Source organism: Symphalangus syndactylus, chromosome 5, assembly GCF_028878055.3.
Source record: "Symphalangus syndactylus isolate Jambi chromosome 5, NHGRI_mSymSyn1-v2.1_pri, whole genome shotgun sequence".
NCBI lineage: Eukaryota > Metazoa > Chordata > Mammalia > Primates > Hylobatidae > Symphalangus > Symphalangus syndactylus.
The window spans coordinates 150,966,542-150,984,327 of record NC_072427.2 but is presented as its reverse complement, the minus strand read 5'-3'; the positions used below and the strand labels follow the sequence as shown (position 1 = coordinate 150,984,327).

General features: G+C 42.8%; 1 long non-coding RNA gene across 1 annotated transcript in view; it reads right to left on the bottom strand.

Moving 5' to 3' along the window:
* Positions 1–16,632, bottom strand: part of LOC134736688 (uncharacterized) — a 46,042-nt gene extending 29,410 nt beyond the window's left edge. Inside the window, exons 1-2 of the long non-coding RNA XR_010120939.1 lie at positions 16,576–16,632; positions 14,735–14,819 (exon numbers count right to left, since the gene is read on the bottom strand). This is a non-coding gene — a long non-coding RNA (uncharacterized lncRNA). The remainder of the gene's footprint in view (positions 1–14,734; positions 14,820–16,575) is intronic.
* Between the last annotated feature and the right edge of the window lie 1,154 nt (positions 16,633–17,786).

Sequence of the window (17,786 nt, the reverse complement as noted above, 5' to 3'; positions counted from 1 at the left end):
CAGGAGATCGAGACCATCTTGGCTAACACGGTGAAACCCCGTCTCTACTAAAAATACAAAAAGTTAGCCAAGCGTGTTGGCGGGCGCCTGTAGTCCCAGCTACTCGGGAGGCTGAGGCAGGGGAATGGCGTGAACCCAGGAGGCACAGCTTGCAGTGAGCTGAGATGGTGCCACTGCACTCCAGCCTGGACGACAGAGCGAGACTCCGTCTCAAAAAAAAAAAAAAAAAAAAAAAAAGAAAGAGGCTTCCACCCTAACTCCACTGCTAGCCCCCTGGATGTCCTCAAGAGTGATCTGTAGGCCGGGCGCGGTGGCTCAGGCCTGTAATCCCAGGACTTTGGGAGGCTGAGGTGTGTGGATCACAAGGTCAGGAGATCAAGACCATCCTGGCTAAGACAGTGAAACCTCGTCTCTACTAAAAAATACAAAAAATTAGCCGGGCGTGGTGGCGGGTGTCTGTAGTCCCAGCTACTCGGGAGGCTGAGGCAGGAGAATGGCGTGAATCCAGGAGGCAGAGCTTGCAGTGAGCTGAGATCACGCCACTGTACTCCAGCCTGGGCAACAGAGTGAGACTCCATCTCAAAAAAAAATAAAAAAGAGTGATCTGTATTATAGAATAAGAAGATTTGACAGCAGATCTCTAAGACCTCCTTTAAATTTTTTTTAGGTGTAATTTCAGACATACAAAAAAGTTGCCAGGCCAGAGTTCTTCTGGCTGGGCATGGTGGTTCCTATAATCCCAGCACTTTGGGAGGCCAAGGTGAGAGGATGGCCAAGGTGAGAGGATGGTTTGAGCCCAGGAGTTCAAGACCAGCTTGGGCAAATGATGAAGCTCCATGTCTACAAAAAATACAAAAATTAGCTGGCTATAGTGGTGCACTCTTGCAGTCCCACCGACTTGGGTGGTTGAGACAGGAGGATTGCTTGAGCCCAGGAGGTTGAGACTGCAATGAGCTGTGATCGTGCCACTGCACTCCAGCCTGGGCAACAGAGCAAGACCCTGTCTCAAACAAACAAGCCCTAGTACAAAAAAATTCATGGTTAACATTTCATCCTGTTTGCTTTATCCTTTTCTTTCTCTGTGTGTGCACGTAGGAACTGTGTGAGAGCAAACTCCAGACATGACACTCCTTCAACCCTACATAGTTCAGAGTGTCTTTCCTTTCTTAAAAACAAGGCATTCTTGGCCAGGCAGTGTCTCACGCCTGTAATCCCAACACTTTGGGAGGCCAAGGCAAGTGGATCACCTGAAGTCAGGAGTTCAAGACCAGCCTGGCCAATATGGCAAAGTCCTGTCTCTACTAAAAATACAAAAATTAGCTGGGCATGGTGGTAGGCACCTATAATCCCAGCTACTTAGGAGGCTGAGGCAGGATAATCGCTTAAACCTGAGAGGCAGAGGTTGCAGTGAGCCAAGATCGCACCATTGTACTCCAGCCTGGGCAATAAGAGAGAAACTGTGTCTCAAAAAAAACGAAACAAAAAACAAACAAAAAAAAGGCATTCTCTAATATCACCATAATACAATTATACAAATTAGGAAATGAGGCCGGGCGTGGTGGCTCACCCCTGTAATCCCAGCACTTTGCGAGGCAGAGGCGGGCAGATCATGAGATCATGAGATCGAGACAATCCTGGCTAACACAGTGAAACCCCGTCTCTACTAAAAATACAAAAAAATTAGCCGGGCGTGATGGCGGGCGCCTGTAGTCCCAGCTACTCGGGAGGCTGAGGCAGGAGAATGGTGTGAACCTGGGAGGTGGAGCTTGCAGTGAGCCAAGATCCTGTCACTGCACTCCAGCCTGGGTGACAGAGCAAGACTTCGTCTTAAGAAAAAAAAATAATTAGGAAATTAGCATCAATAACAATACTACTGTCTTAACTACAGACTTTATAAAGATTTCACCAGTTGCCCCAATAATGTCCTTTATTGCAAAAGAAAATCCAGGTTCATATTACATTAATTTATCCTGTCTTTAATTTAGTCTCCTTTAATCTGGAACAATTGCCCAGTCCAACTTTGTGTTTTATGGCATAGATATTTTTGGAATTCAACCCACTTCTTCTGTATGATGTCTTTTAAGATGGCATTGTTTTATATTTCCTGGTGATTAGATTACACATTTTTGTCAGGAACACCTCAAGAAATGATATGTTCTCCTTAGTGCTTCATATCAAGAGGCAAGGAATATCTCATTATTGGTGATGGTAACTTTGATTGCTCAGTTGAGAAGTTGTCTGCCAGGTTTCCCCACTGTAAAGTGACATTTGCCCCCATTGTAAGCAAGTGACTTACGGAAAGACACTTTGAGATGATATAAAATACTAATATAGTATGCCTCAAAGTTTTATGATCTATTGATGTTTCTTGCCTAATCCAATTATTATTATGATGGTTGCCAAATGGTGATTTTCTAATTTCATCATTTCTTCTACATTTACTAGTTGACTTTCCATGGCAAAAAAAGTGTTATTCCTTCTACCTAATGTATTTATCTATTTATATTAATGTGGACTTATTAATGGGTTATATTCCTTTAGTATTTTTTTATTTTGATAATCCGATTGTTCTACATTCTCTAAGATGTTTTTAAACTCTAATCTTGTATGAGAAAAGAAGGCTGAGCATTGTCTGCTTGTAAGCACACTAGATTATCTTTTGATGGTGATATTTAAATTATAAACCAAATGTTGAACCTAAAACATCACCAAGAAAACCTGATGATGCCTAAAACTCACCAAGGAAAGAGATGCTACGGTTGAGTGTTCAATCTTGGGGAAGAAAAGGATTACATGCTTTTAACCCAACTGTTTGTGTAGGGTAGAGAGAAAACAGCTATTTGAAGACGGGGACCCTGGAAGACAGCTAAGTCCATGAATTGCAGAAACCCCCCTGAAACGATGGCATGTTTGAGCTTCCTCTGTTTTATTCAGATCTCAAGGTTATTTATTTAACCTTTTCCACAAGCTGAGTGTGATCAGCCATACAACTCTTCCACTCTCAAATTTATTCTGACTATATCTAGTTGGTTTTATTTTTCTTCCAGATCTGCGCTCCCCAACATACACACACACACCCTCTCCTAACTATAATAGCAGGACACAGAGCTACTGGCGAGCACCGTGATGCTGATTGAATTATTTGGAAATAGTTTCTTCAAGCATGTAGAATGGCATTTGCAACTTCTGGGGCTGGTTCATGTGAAACAAACAAACAAACAAAAAAGCCCACAAAACTTAACTGCGTAGAAGAACCCACATGTAATCTACAGAATTGCAAATTTTATGCCCCTTGTGTTGGGCAGTATCTGAGAGTCGTGCACCCTCCACCCTCACCCCAGTCCCAACCTTTAGATAAATCTACACATATGCTGGTTCAGGCTGATAAGAAACTGTTCTCTTCTTTAACCGGGCTCCTAGAGAAATAATAGGATGCCTGAAAAATAGCTTGGAAAAAATTAATGCCCTTGCCAACTCCAGCCATCTAAATTGGTTTAACATCTTTGGGCTGAGGCAGAGGCCAACTGGGCATTGGTGCCTGGGATAACCTGCATTTTCTGCACTCTCCTCCTGACAGAATGAAGAGGTGGGGCACATGGTTGGGAGCGGCCTCATTCCCACTCAGTTACCCTTGGAAACTCAGCTTAATGACCCGGCATTACAAGAATCTGCCCAATGTGCTTTGAGGAGGCCATGGAAGCCTGCAGTTTAGTGGTGGCATTTAGATGTTCCTCTGAAATGCTAATGAAGAGTTTATTTCAGAATTGCTTACAAAGTTCTCAGACTTGTTAATGTATCACCCCCTCTGAAAGCCAGAGACAATAGCACTGAACAAATGGCTTGAAGTACCCTAAAAGGAATGATTGCCTTAGTTGAAAGACTTCCAGGGAAAGAGTTTCTGGTTCTCCTCGACGCACCATTCTATTCACTCAGTTAGTTCCCTGATAGCCAATATGCTGTTTGTTTCACCTAACCTACATCTCTCCAACTGATTTTAACCTGATTTTTGCCTCATAGCCTTTCTCAAAATCAATATCTATATCCTCTCCCTCCTTTCATTTTATTCCTCTCTTCTTGGATTAAGGAGAAAAGGAGAGAAGGAAGTTAGGAGGGAAGGAGGACATGGAAACTAACATTCACTGAATGCTACTAGTGTCAGGTTCTTTACGTGGTTATCTCATGTAATTTTCACAAGTGAGGCAAAGCTAAAGAAACCAAGGCTCAGAGGAGGAGTGATTTTCCAGAGCTCTTTAATTCAACCCGTTTTCCCCTGTACTGAGCTGCCTGTGATAAGTCAGAAAGAATGGTCTATAGTCATCGCCTGGCTACAGGTTTTAAAAATGACTTTCAGCAAATCATATAATTTTTCTGAACTTGTTTTCTCAACAATAAGATAGGGATTTGTGTGTGGGCATGTGTATACACACATACACATACATATATATGCAGATAGATAATAGGCAGATAGAGATATATATATGTTCACATATGGAGATATATATCTCCATATTTGTGTCTGTATACTCATGCACTCACAAATCCCTATTTTATTGTTAAGAAAAGAGGTTCAGAGAAATTACATATCTTGCTGAAAATCACATAGAAAGTCCTTTCTGGAGAGATAAGGAAGTGTACATAGAGAGAGAGAGAACAGATCTATTTCCTTTTTCCTCTGGGAAAGGATCTGCAGAGCTCCATCTCCTTTTTCCCCCACTCCCTAATCAACCCACTCCAGTTTGGCTTCCATTGCATCACTCCAGGAAACAGTGTTCACTGAAGTCATGAGTAACTGCCATGTTGCTAATTCCAAAGGATATTTACAGCCCTTATTTTACTTAAACTCTCGGGAGACTTTCCTTCTTGGAATGCTCTATTTCCATGACTCTCACTACCCAATGCCTCCTAGTTCTCTTCCAACCTTTTTGCCTGCTACTTCCCTCTCCCATTTACAGCCTCTTTTTCCTCTATCCAGCAATTAAATATCAGACTTGGTTAAGAAATTATCTTCTCATTCTGGATTCTCATTGTAGTAATCTAATCCTTACTATGTTTCTATCATATAAAGACAGTTTGTACATTTCTATCTTTAGTCAATACCTTTTCTCCTTTTGCCATACCTACATAATTAAATCCAACCTGACTCTTCCACTTACATGCTCAAGAGCACTTAGAACTTGAAATTTCCAAAACCTCAGGATTTTTCCTCCTAAAACATAGTTATTTTCCAGTGTTTCCTATTTCAATAAACAGTGACATCATCCACCCAGTTTTACAAGCCAGAAATCTAGATGTCACTCTTGATTAACCATCTCTTTTTGCAGGATTGAATCTATCACCAAGTTCTAAGTATCCTCTTCATTTCTATCCTCACAACCCTTGTCCATTTAACAGGATCTCTTACCTGGACCATGGCTGCTCTTCCAAATTCACCTTGTTCCCTTGTAATCTGTTCTCCACATTGCAGCCAGAGTGTTCTTTAGAAATCACAAATCTGATAATGTCATACTCCTACTCAAAATCTTTAGTAGCTGCCATGGTTTGGATATTCAAACACACTTGAGTTTGAGTTTGTCTCCATCAACTATCATGTTGAAATTTGAGCCCCAGTGTGACAGTGTTGAGAGGTGGGGCCTAGTCGGAGGTGTTTGGGGCTAGGGAGGTGGATGTTTCGTAAATGGTTTGGTGCCATTCTCATGGTAGTGAGTAAACTCTCACTCTGGCAAGGCCGATTAGTTCCCAAGACAGCAGGTTGTTAGAACGAATCTATTTTCCTCAGTTTCACACTCTTGCTTCCTCTCTCACCATGTGGTTTTTTGCTGGTTCCCCTTCTGCCGTCCACCATGAATGGAAAGAGCCTGAGGCCCTCACCAGATGCCTAATCTTGAACTTCCCATCCTGCAGAACCATGAGCCAAATAAATCTCTTTTCTTTATAAATTACCCTGTCTTGGGTATTCTGTGACAGCAACACAAAATGAACTAAGACAGTAGCTTTCCTTGCTCCCATCATGAAACTCAAAATCTTTAGCAGGCCCACAAGACCTGTCAGGTTTTCCCTCCTGACTCCCCTAGCTCATCATGCCCCATGATTCTTCTCATTCTGTAGTTCCAGTTATTCTCACCTTCTTTTAGGTCTCTGAATATGCCGTGTCTCCACCCTTCCATGGGCCCTTAGTACATGTTATTCCTGTAGCCTAGAATACTCCTCTTCTTTCACCCAGGAAACTTCTACCCTTTTTTTTTTTTTGGAGTTTATCTCAGTCATTACTTCCTTGGGAAAGCCTTCTGTGATTTCCTTGAGCTAGCTCAATCTTCCTGTTATCTGCTCTCATACCATTAATTACCATAAAACATCTCTTAACCAATCTATACTTAAGCAACTTCCCAGATTCATCAGCATTTTCCACCTCTCTGTGAGGCATACTGATTGATGTCCACCTTACCTTGATTGCTGGTGGCTGGGAGGCCACTCTTTAATACGTCTGAATATTTCTGCTTCTTTCTTGTTTAGTTTTGGTTTATCAAGAGTCATTTCTATTTGTTTCCATCAACTTGAAAGTTGTACACATCATTGTAACTTACATAATAGAATTAAATATTATGTAAGCCAATGAAATGTGAATGCAAAAGTTATTCATTTGTATGAGAACTAAACTGAATAATTTGGAAAGACTCGATAATAGTGAGGCATCAAAACTTGCTAATTATTTAGGAATGGGTAAGACAATTGCAAAAGACTCTGTGGAGTGGATTATAAAACTAAAGAAGAATTCTGCAGTCAGATTACTTTTCAAGTGTGTCTTCAACTTCTCTCTCATCTCTTTAAAGAAATGAAAACAGGAAATCATAGATGATGCGTTAAGGGTGTGGTTTAAACAAGAAAGATGACAAAGAAAAAGGCATTGGTTCTGCATAAAAAGATTCATGTAGATATGTATATATATACATACATACATATATATAGTTTGTGTTAAAATAAATATTTAGGGTAAATATGTATATTTTTTCTTTTTGAGACACAGTTTCACTCTGTCGTCCAAGCTGGAGAGCAATGGCACAATCTCAGTTCACTTCAACTTCTGTCCCCCAGGTTCAAGTGATTCTCGTGCTTCAGTTTCCTTGAGTAGCTGGGACTACAGGCGCCTGCTACCACACCTGGCTAATTTTTGTATTAGTAGAGACAGTGTTATGTCATATAGGCCAGGGTGGTCTCGAACTCCTGACCTCAAGTGATCCGCCTCCCAAAGTGCTAGGATTACAGGCATGAGCCACTGGATATATATCTTTTTTAATAATTCCTTTCCAAGTAGATCAAAGCCTCCTTGAAAGTAATGACCCTGTTTCCATTAGGACTGGCCACAGAATTTGTTGAGCCCAGTGCAAAATGGAAGTGTGGGGCTCCTTGTTCAAAACATATTAAGAATTTCAAGATAGTGATAGCAGCGCGTGAAGCTAAGTGAGGGGACTGAGTTTGAGGCCCTGTGAGACTGCACAGGTTGCATCCATGAAGCCGGCTCTGATTCCCATCTTTTAGCACAGAACTTGACATACAATAGGTAATTCTTTCACTCGACAGGTATTTTGCATGTAGTATGCCAGGCTCTGCTCCAGACTCTGGAAATACAGTATGGAACAAAAAAGAGAAAAAGTGCTTACCTTCGTGGAGCTAAATTTCTTTCCTTTCTTTTTTTTTGAGACAGAGCCTCGCTCTGTCACCCAGACTGGAGTGCAGTGGTGCAATCTCAGCTCACTGCAACCTCCGCCTCCTGGGTTCAAGCGATTCCCCTGCCTCAGCCTCCTGAGTAGCTGGGACTACAGGCGCCCGCCACCTTGCCCGGCTAATTTTTGTATTTTTAGTAGAGTCGGGGTTTCACCATGTTGCCAGGCTGGTCTTGATCTCCTGACCTTGTGATCCACCCACCTCGGCCTCCCAAAGTGCTGGGATTATAGGCGTGAGCCCCATGCCCAGCCTCCATGGAGCTTAATTTCTATGGACAGTGTTAGGAAGTGAGAGCTATACAATAAATAATAAATAAGAGATATAACTTAGATGGTATTGAGGGATGTAGAGATAAATAAAACCGAGAAGAAGAATAGAGAGTGAGAGGATCAATATGAAACCAACCTAGCAGCCCCACAGACAGTTCTTTTGGATAAATGTAGAAATTGACCCTCCTGATCTTAAAGCTTGAAACTTGCATTTGTTTTATCTGTGTTCCTTCCTCAGGAAAGGACCCCCAGGCCTCTCAAAGTATCAAGGAAGTAAAACTCACCAGATCACTAGATCAAGACAATGAGACACCAGGTCCCCCATTTTGTTTCCTTACCCTTTCCTAATTCTTGTTTTCTGAGACATTGTTACATTTCTTCCCTGCTATAAAAACCCCTAATTTTCATTGGTCAGAGAGATGGATTTGAGACTGAGCTCCCATCTCCTCGGCTGCAGCACCCGACGAAAGCCTTCTTCCTTGGCAATAATCGTCCCAGTTACTGGCTTTCTGTGCGGTGAGCAGCAGGACCTAGACCAAACCCCTGGTGTTTCAGTAACAAATAAATATTTGTTAAATGAATGCAATTAATTTCTAATTAAACTCAGAATAGAATGGCAATGTATACTTTGAAACAAATGAAAAACAGACCCAGGGAAAAATCAACACAAGGAACAAACAGAATAAGTGATGTTTGTGCTGCAAATTTGGTTCTGAGCTTCCTGGTAACCAAAGTAATAAGAGATGACCAATTACATAATTCTTATCATCAGAAAGAAGGAAGCACAGCTATGTCCTAGAGCTGGAAAGGGAGATACAAGTATATCTTTAACTTCCTTACAGAACCAGATGGCATCGCAGCTGTGAAAATAACTTAAATAAACATAAGGTACTATGATATACAGGGAGGTATTCATATAAGAATTCTTTCACAGGATAAAAGAGAAATTTTTCATTGTAACAGCTTTGTTTTTTCTGGAAGAGTGCTAAGTAAACTCATCTTTGTAGGCAAAGAAACTTTCAAATAGACTAACATCTTAAAGTTGAAATCTGTTGAAATCTAACAGTCGCTTCAGCCCACAAACATTTCAGCCAGTCTGTACAAGTCCCACCAATTTCCCTTCCTGACCCTTTAGAGTAAGAAAAGCGCCCAGCGCGAGGCGGGCAGTGATATTAGCCTCCCTCCAACACTCCAGCTCTGTGCCCATTGAAACTAAAGCTGCCATCGCCTTTTCCTTCCACTCCTCCCTCACAACCCTAAGGCCCCAAATAGGAACAGACCCAGGAAACCAGATAGGTCCATTCTCAGTGACACGGACATGTCTTGTCCACACACAGACTGAAAACCCAGAAACTGCTGGCTAAGAGCAGTGAAAAATGGCCCCACTCATTCCTCTACTTCCTGCCATTCTCCCTGTCTCTTCCTCTCTATCTTTAATCTCTCTTGCTCTACGTCGCTTGGTCTTTCTCTCTGCTTTCTCTTCTCCTCACCACCACCACCATTTACTTAGAGGATGTTCTATATATTGTTAGTTCACAGACAGAGTTGAACAGGAGAGACAACTGAACAGAGGTGCCTGTTATCCTGTGTCTGCATGCCTCTCTCCCACACACTGACACACCAAATAAAGATCTGTGTCTATTTCAGAAAGACAGAGATTGATGGGAAACAAATGAATAAAAAGTGCCAGCTACATTGACTAACAGATTATCTTTTATCTAGATAGGAAAAAAAAAAAAAAAACCACAAAACACCTCTTTAGATCAGAAATGTCCCAGGACCTTCAAAGGGGCCTAGAGAAGTTGCTTTTGTGAGTATCTTCGGCATGATTTTAAACGAGCCTACAAATTCCCTCAGCCACCTGTTTGAGGCTGTTCTGATACCAAACATCAACTCATGGAGACCAGCTACAGCCAAAAAGAGAAAAATCTAAGTGTTTCTAACAAGGATGTCGCGAGACTATGAATCTGGTTCCATGTGAATTTCCCTGTAAAATGTGAAAGAAAAGGCATTCTCAACCAGCCACTGTTTCTGGCACTAACAATTGACACAGCCCGCTCACGGGTATCCCCCAGAGTATTAAAGAGACCCCGTTAATGAGAGAAGAGCTTGCTGCGGGATTTCTATTTCAGGCCTTGTGCTAGTAAATATAACTGTTTACACAGACTTGAGTCTGGAGCGTGCTGGAGCTCCACAATGGCTGTCTGGACCACACCTTAACGTGGTCTCTGAAACTCTGAGCTGTGGTCCCTGTGGTTGTGTCTTTTCCTTTCTTTCCTCTCCACCATGGTGTAATTGGAAACTCTTCTTCCGTGACTTGCATCATATCCCTGTAAACCAGGCAAGGATTTGGGGACCAGCCCATTCACACCTGCACCTCAGGTGATCTCGTGCCTGAGAATTCACAAGGAATGCCCTCCCCTCTCTTCACTGCATCCTGTCTCTAGAGCCCGCGTCACCTCATCTTCCCACCTCCCTGGACATGGCCTTAACCTCATGTTTTTCTTTGGTGCACTGCTGCAGTTCGGGCAGGCTCTTTGAATCTGCAGGAGCCCATGCTGCATTGATGACCTGTTCCCTGGGGCTTACTGCTTGTGGGTGCCCATTCAGGATCAGCCCCAGTGGTCTACCGTGGCAGACTAATGCATCTGTGAAGCTCCGTGGTTTGTTCTTACCCTGGAGTGTCTCTGCTGAGCCATTTCTGTTTTTACTAGTTTCTCTGCCTCATTTATCTCCAAATCTTGTCCATTTTACCCTGAATCTCTTTTCTTTCTCTATTTCTGTTGCCAAAGCCTTACGCTACATCCTCTTTATTGTCTTAATTATTACAATAGCCTACTAACTTTCTCTGCCAACTGGCCCCCTCTTCTAATCTATCCTCAACCTTGCCAGCATAGTTATCATTCTTCTTTTCTAATATAATATTTAGGATCATAACTTTTTCTTTAAGTCAGGGTTTCTTAACCTGAGCACTATCACCATTCGGGGCCAGATAATTCTTTTTTTTTTTTTTTTTTTGAGACGGAGTCTTGCTTTATTTTCCAGGCTGGAGTGCAGTGGCACCATCTCGGCTCACTGCAACCTCCGCCTCCCGCCATTCTCCTGCCTCAGCATCCCTAGTAGCCGGGACTACAGGCGCCTGCCCCCATGCCCAGCTAATTTTTTTGTATTTTTAGTAGAGATGGGGTTTCACCGTGTTAGCTAGAATGGTCTCGATCTCCTGACCTCGTGATCCGCCCATCTCGGCCTCCCAAAGTGCTGGGATTACAGGCGTGAGCCACCGCGCCCGGCTGGTAATTCTTTATGGTAGGGGGCTGTCCTATGCACTGTAGGGATGGCAGCATTTCTGGCCTTTACCTACTAGATGGTAGTAACAGCTGCCCGTACTTGTGACAACCAAAAATGCCCCTAGACCTGCCAAATGTCCCCTGAGGAGCAAAAGTCCCTCTATTCAGAACGACTGTTCTCTGTACCTTATATTCCTCAAGTTTTATGTAGGATTTTAAATGTTATTCGGTCTGAATATTTATTTATTGCTATTATACTTTTTTCTGTGATCCACAAATTAATTAGAAATGTTTTAAATTCTAAACATTTGGTGCTGTTTTCTTTTAAAGTCACTTTTTTGGTTGTTGTTCATGTCTATCTTAATTAGATTTTGATCAGAGAAGGTGAACTATATGGTATTTATTTTTTGGTGTTTGTTAAGACTTGTTTTGTGGTTCAGTAACTTGTTAATTTTTCAAATATTTCTTGTGCATTTGAGAAAAATGTACAGTCTTCAATTGTTGAATACAAGACTGATCAATCTTGTTCATTGTGCCATTCAAATCTTGTAAATTCATGCCAATTTTTATGCGATTTGAACATACCAGAAGGTGTGTTTTTAAATCTCCTATAAAGATTCAAAATTTCCTCCTTGTAATTCATTCCAATTTTGTCTTACACATTTTTAAAGTCTATAATAGATAAATACAATTTGCATTTGTTATCTCTTTCTTATAATTCATCCTTTTATCATTATATAATCATAAAATTTTGCCTCAGACTTTTTTTCTTTTTTCTTTTTTTTTTTTTGAGACAGTCTTGCTCTGTCGCCCAGGCTGGAGTGCAGTGGCGCAATCTCGGCTCACTGCAAGCTCTGCCTCCCAGCTTCACACTATTCTCCTGCCTCAGCCTGTCCGAGTAGCTGGGACTACAGGCGCCCGCCACTACGCCCGGCTAATTTTTTTGTATTTTTAGTAGAGACAGGGTTTCACCGTGGTCTCGATCTCCTGACCTCGTGATCTGCCCGCCTCGGCCTCCCAAAGTGCTGGGATTACAGGTTTGAGCCACCGTGCCTGGCTTATGGTGATTTTGAGCAGTGGATGAATTTCTGACTTTGCCTACTTGTTTATCAGCTTCCTTGATTGTTCTTCCTTCTTGCCTTCACCTCCCTTGGGGTTCAATTTTTTCCATCCTGAAGTCCAGAGTCTAGAATATCTTTCCCACAAGAGTCCTTGAATGGTAAATTCTCCTGGTCATTGTGTAAAAATATCTTTATTTCCCCTTGTTTTAAAATGATAGTTAAAAGAGGTAAAAATGAAGGCAGACAGTTATTTTCTCTCAATGCTTTAAAAATATCATTCCATGGGCTTTTGGCTTCCATCATTGCTTTTGAAAAGTCAGTTAGTTGCTTTACAGGCAATCCACACTTCTCTCTAGATGTTTTAAAAATATCTTTATTTTGCGTTTTTAAGAGTTTCTCTGTGATGTGACCTGGTACTGATTTCATTCATTGATTTTTCTCAGGACTCATTTCCTGCCCTGAAGATTCATTTCTTTCATAGATTCTGGAAAATTCTTAGCCATTTTCTGTTTGATTAATTCCTCTCCTCATCCTCTTAATGTTCTTCTCCTGAAATTTCTATTAGTAATACATTTACCCTTATTCTGTCCTTCACGTCTCTTAATCTTGCTTTTGTCTTTTCTGTCTCTTTATGTCTCTGTGTTGTGTTTTGGGCAGTTTTCTCAAATCTTCCAGCTCTTATATTCTCACTACAGTTATATGTAAGCCACATCAACTACTACACTTTTCTTCTAAGTTCTATTTGTTTTTCGAATCTGTCTGGGTTTCATTCATAGTGTCTTACGGTTTTTATTTTTTCCATTTTTTCTTTATATATCTTTAACTTTTTTTTTTTTTTTTTTTTTTTTTTTGAGATGGAGTCTCGCTCTGTCTCCCAGGCTGGAGTGCAGTGGCGCAATCTCGGCTCACTGCAAGCTCCGCCTCCCGGGTTCCCCCCATTCTCCTGCCTCAGCCTCTCCGAGTAGCTGGGACTACAGGCGCCCGCCACCACGCCCGGCTAATTTTTTTTGTATTTTTAGTAGAGACGGGGTTTCACCGTGGTCTCGATCTCCTGACCTTGTGATCCGCCCGCCTCGGCCTCCCAAAGTGCTGGGATTACAAGCGTGAGCCACTGCGCCTAGCCATCTTTAACTTTTTAAAAAAAATACTAAGCTATTGTCTCTCTTCAATAGCTCTATTTTCTGATTCTTAGTAGTCTACACCTGTTGCCTGTTGTATCTGCTGACGTTTGCTGACAGCAGGTTATGAGACTATTCTGTGAGACTACTTTTTTTTTTCTTTGAGGCAGTGTCTTACTCTGTCACCTAGGCTCAAGCTCCCAGGCTCAGGTGATCCTCTTGCCTCAGCCTCCCAAGTAGCTGTGACTACAGGTGCACACCACCACATCCAGCTAATTGTTTGTATTTTTTGTAGAGACAGGGTCTCACCCTGTTGCCAAGGCTAGTTTCAAACTCCTGAACTCAAGAGATCTGCCTGCTTTGGCCTCCCAAAGTGCTGGAATTACAGGGGCCAGCCACCGTGCCCAGCTGAGACTACTCTTGTAGAACTCACAGTTCAGTAATTGTAAGACTCGATTCTGACTATAACTTCAGAATTGATCATTCACCACTTTGGCAGTGAGAATGCTGAGAGAAATGCATTAAGCCTGAGTCCTACCAGGTCCATTTTGTGGATGATTCTTCTTGGGGCCCCAGTAGTATCATCCACCAAAGAGGACTTCTCATTATTTTAACTTAGGGGCTCCCAGACCACTCGAGTAAGGTAAATGCAAACCTCTGACTCTCAGGAAGCTGGTCACGTGGTTATGAAATTTCAGGGACATTTTTTTTCCCTTCTACTCATAGCTCAGTCTCAACAGTCAAAGGCACCTTCTCTGTAGGTGAGTAGAGTGTTTCCTTCCTTACAAATCTTTTCTGGTTTTACGTGAAGGCCTTAATTTCAACTCTCCACCTAGCACAGGCACAGGCTTCATAGTCAATATTCCTGTGGACCTGAAAAACCCATTCTACACTTTTTTTTTTTTTTTTTTTGAGACAGAGTCTCACACTGTGGCCCAGGCTAGAGTGCAGTGGCGCCATCTCGGCTCACTGCAAGCTCCGCCTCCTGGGTTCACGCCATTCTCCTGCCTCAGCCTCCTGAGTAGCTGGGATTACAGGCACCTGCAACCTCGCCCGGCTAATTTTTTGTATTTTTAGTAGAGACGGGGTTTCACCATGTTAGCCAGGATGGTCTTGATCTCCTGACCTCGTGATCCACCCGCCTTGCCCTCCGAAAGTGCTGGGATTACAGGCGTGAGCCACCTCGCCCGGCCCCATTCTACACTTTTTAAATGTACAATTTGAAATGCCTAAAAACCCAGTCCCCCCAGTACTTGTCCCAACACCCTGAGTTGCCTCACCTCATTCCATTCAGTGACGGCACTTGTTTTCAATTCTTGCTTGCTTTCCCTCCAGGAGGTCTTCCTTATTTTCTTGTGAGTTCAGCTTTGCATTTGGAAAAACGTACATTATCATTTATTCAGCATTTGTAGGAAAGTTGTTAGGTCATCTAAGCTGCCATATTGTAGGAAATGGAGACCTAAGCCCCTGACGTAAGTGGTCAAAAATCCTAATTTGATGACCCCCTATTACCTGGGCATTACAACTAAGCTCTTTAGCATTGACTTTAGAAAACAGTCAGGTGCGGTGGCTCACGCCTCTAATCCCAGCACTTTGGGAGGCCAAGGTGAGCAGATCACCTGAGGTCGGGAGTTCGAGACCAGCCTGACCGACACGGAGAAACCCCATATTTACCAAAAACACAAAAATTAGCCAGGCGTGGTGGTGCATGTCTGTAATTCCAGCTACTCAGGAGGCTGAGGCAGGAGAATCACTTGAACCTGGGAGGCGGAGGTTGCAGTAAGCCGAGATCACACCATTACACTCCATCCTTGGCAACAAGAGTGAAACTCCGTCACCGAAAAAAAAAAAAAAGAAAAAAGAAAACAGTCTGGTTCATACCAGCGTTTCCAGTTCATTTCCATCTCTCTCTTCTGCACATGCTATGTTCTAGCCACACAGACAACTCACGGTTCTACAAATTTTCATACATCTACAACTGTCAAACCTAGGCTATGCCATGCCCTTCTCCCAAAGCGTCTTTGTTTTCCCTTTCGCAGACTTTTATTCTCTGGCCAAAGCAAACCTGAAATATTAACTCGTCTGTAAAACCCACTCCAACTTCCCAAAACACAATCAATGAAGTTCTTTCCTATGCTCTCATTGCATTTGAATATTCCTTGTTTGTGATCGTTATTACATTGCACAGTCTTTGTTTTTATGTTTTGACCAGATTCAGATCTTCTAGAGGGCCAACACAGGGTTTTATCTACCGTCCCCAACCCTTAGCACAATCCCTGGCACACAGTGGATACTCTCATTAATGCTATAGCAATTTTCTGGAATTGCGAGACTACTCGATTCTTGCCAAGAGTAGTCTGAAATTATGACCCCTGTGGGTGTCATAAGCAGTCTTATTCAAAATCTCCACATAGCCACTAATTGTCAGAGGTGCTAAGTGAGCCACAATACATGGAAAATAGATTTCAAACAGTCCATCTACAACTTATTTATTTATTTATTTTGAGACAGAGTCTTGCTCTGTTGCCCACCCAGGCTGGAGTGCAGAGGTGCGATCTTGGCTCATTGCAGCCTCCGCCTCCTGTGTTCAAGTGATTCTCGTGCCTCAACCTCCCGAGTAGCTGGGATTACAGGCATACGCCACGAAGCCCAGCTAATTTCTATATTTTTAGTAGAGATGGCGTTTCACCATGTTGGCCAGGCTGGTCTCCACTCCTGACCTCAAGGGATCCACCTGCCTTGGCCTCCCAAAGTGCTGGGATTACAGGCATGAGCCACCATGCCCGGCCCATCTACAATTTTGATTACATGTTAGTCCTGATTCATGACTAAGTTCTGCTGCTATATCTAACTGAGTAGATATTTGTAATCTAAGGCATATAACACCACCAGAACACCACCAGGCTGCCTTACTCGTTGTTGTAACCCGTGGCATATTGACTGGCATGGACACAAGTGTGAACATGACTCCACCTCTGGTCACAGGGCTAGGCTGTGTCTCACTCACCCCTGTATGTACCTGGCACATTGAACACACTCAGTGAGTGTATTAGTCCGTTTTCACACTACTGATAAAGACACACCTGAAACTGGGAAGAAAAAGAGGTTTAATTGGACTTACAATTCCACATGGGTGGGAAGGCCTCAGAATGATAGCGGGCGGCAAAAGGCACTTCTTACACGGCAGCGGAAAGAGAAAAATGAGGAAGAAGCGAAAACGGAAACCCCTGATAAACTCATCAGATCTCGTGAGATTTATTAACTGTAACGAGAATAGCACAGGAAAGACCGGCCCCCATGATTCCATTACCTCCCCCTGGGTCCCTCCCACAACACTTGGGAATTCTGGGAGATCAATTCAAGTTGAGATTTGGATGGCGACACAGCCAAACCATGTCAGCGAGTGTTGGCTAAACACATAAATGAATGATTGAATAAACTTAACTAGGCAGAAACTGAACGCATGAGAAAATTCCAGATCTATAGTTATGAAGAGAGGGAAACTTTCACTCGCGTCCGTGTGAAGAGACCACCAAACAGGCTTTGTGTGAGCAACAAGGCTGTTTATTTCACCTGGGTGCAGGCGGGCTGAGTCCGAAAAGAGAGTCAGCAAAGGGTGGTGGATTATCATTAGTTCTTACAGGTTTTGGGATAGGCAGTGGAGTTAAAAGCAATGTTTTGCGGGCAGGGGGTGGATCTTGCAAAGTACATTCTCAAGGGTAGGGAGAATTACAAAGAAACTTCTTAAGGGTGGGGGAGATTACAAAGTACATTGACCAGTTAGGGTGGGGCAGAAACAAATCACAATGGTGGAATGTCATCAATTAAGGCTATTTTTACTTCTTTTGTGGATCTTCAGTTACTTCAGGCCATCTGGATGTATACGTGCAAGTCACAGGGGATGCGATGGCTTGGCTTGGGCTCAGAGGCCTGACAGAAACCAAAAGGCTATCACTTTGGATAAAGACGAAAAAAATAATTTTCATAAATTGTTTTGGGTTTTGCTTCATCATGCATGCTAGTCTTATTTGTTTGCTCCATCCATCCGTCCGTCCGTCCATCCATCCATCCATTTACTCATCCACTTAGCATTCATCCACTCAAGAAACATTTTCCAAGCACCTAATGTGAGCCAAGCACTCTGCTTTCGGTTTGGAGACTTTAGGTTGGTGTTAAGAAAAGCTTCCTGGCCGGGTGCGGTGGCTCACGCCTGTAATCCCAGCACTTTGAGAGGCTGAGGGGGGCGAATTACCTGAGGTCAGGAGTTCAAGACCGGCCTGGCCAACATGGTGAAACCCTGTCTCTACTAAAAACACAAAAATTAGCCGGCCG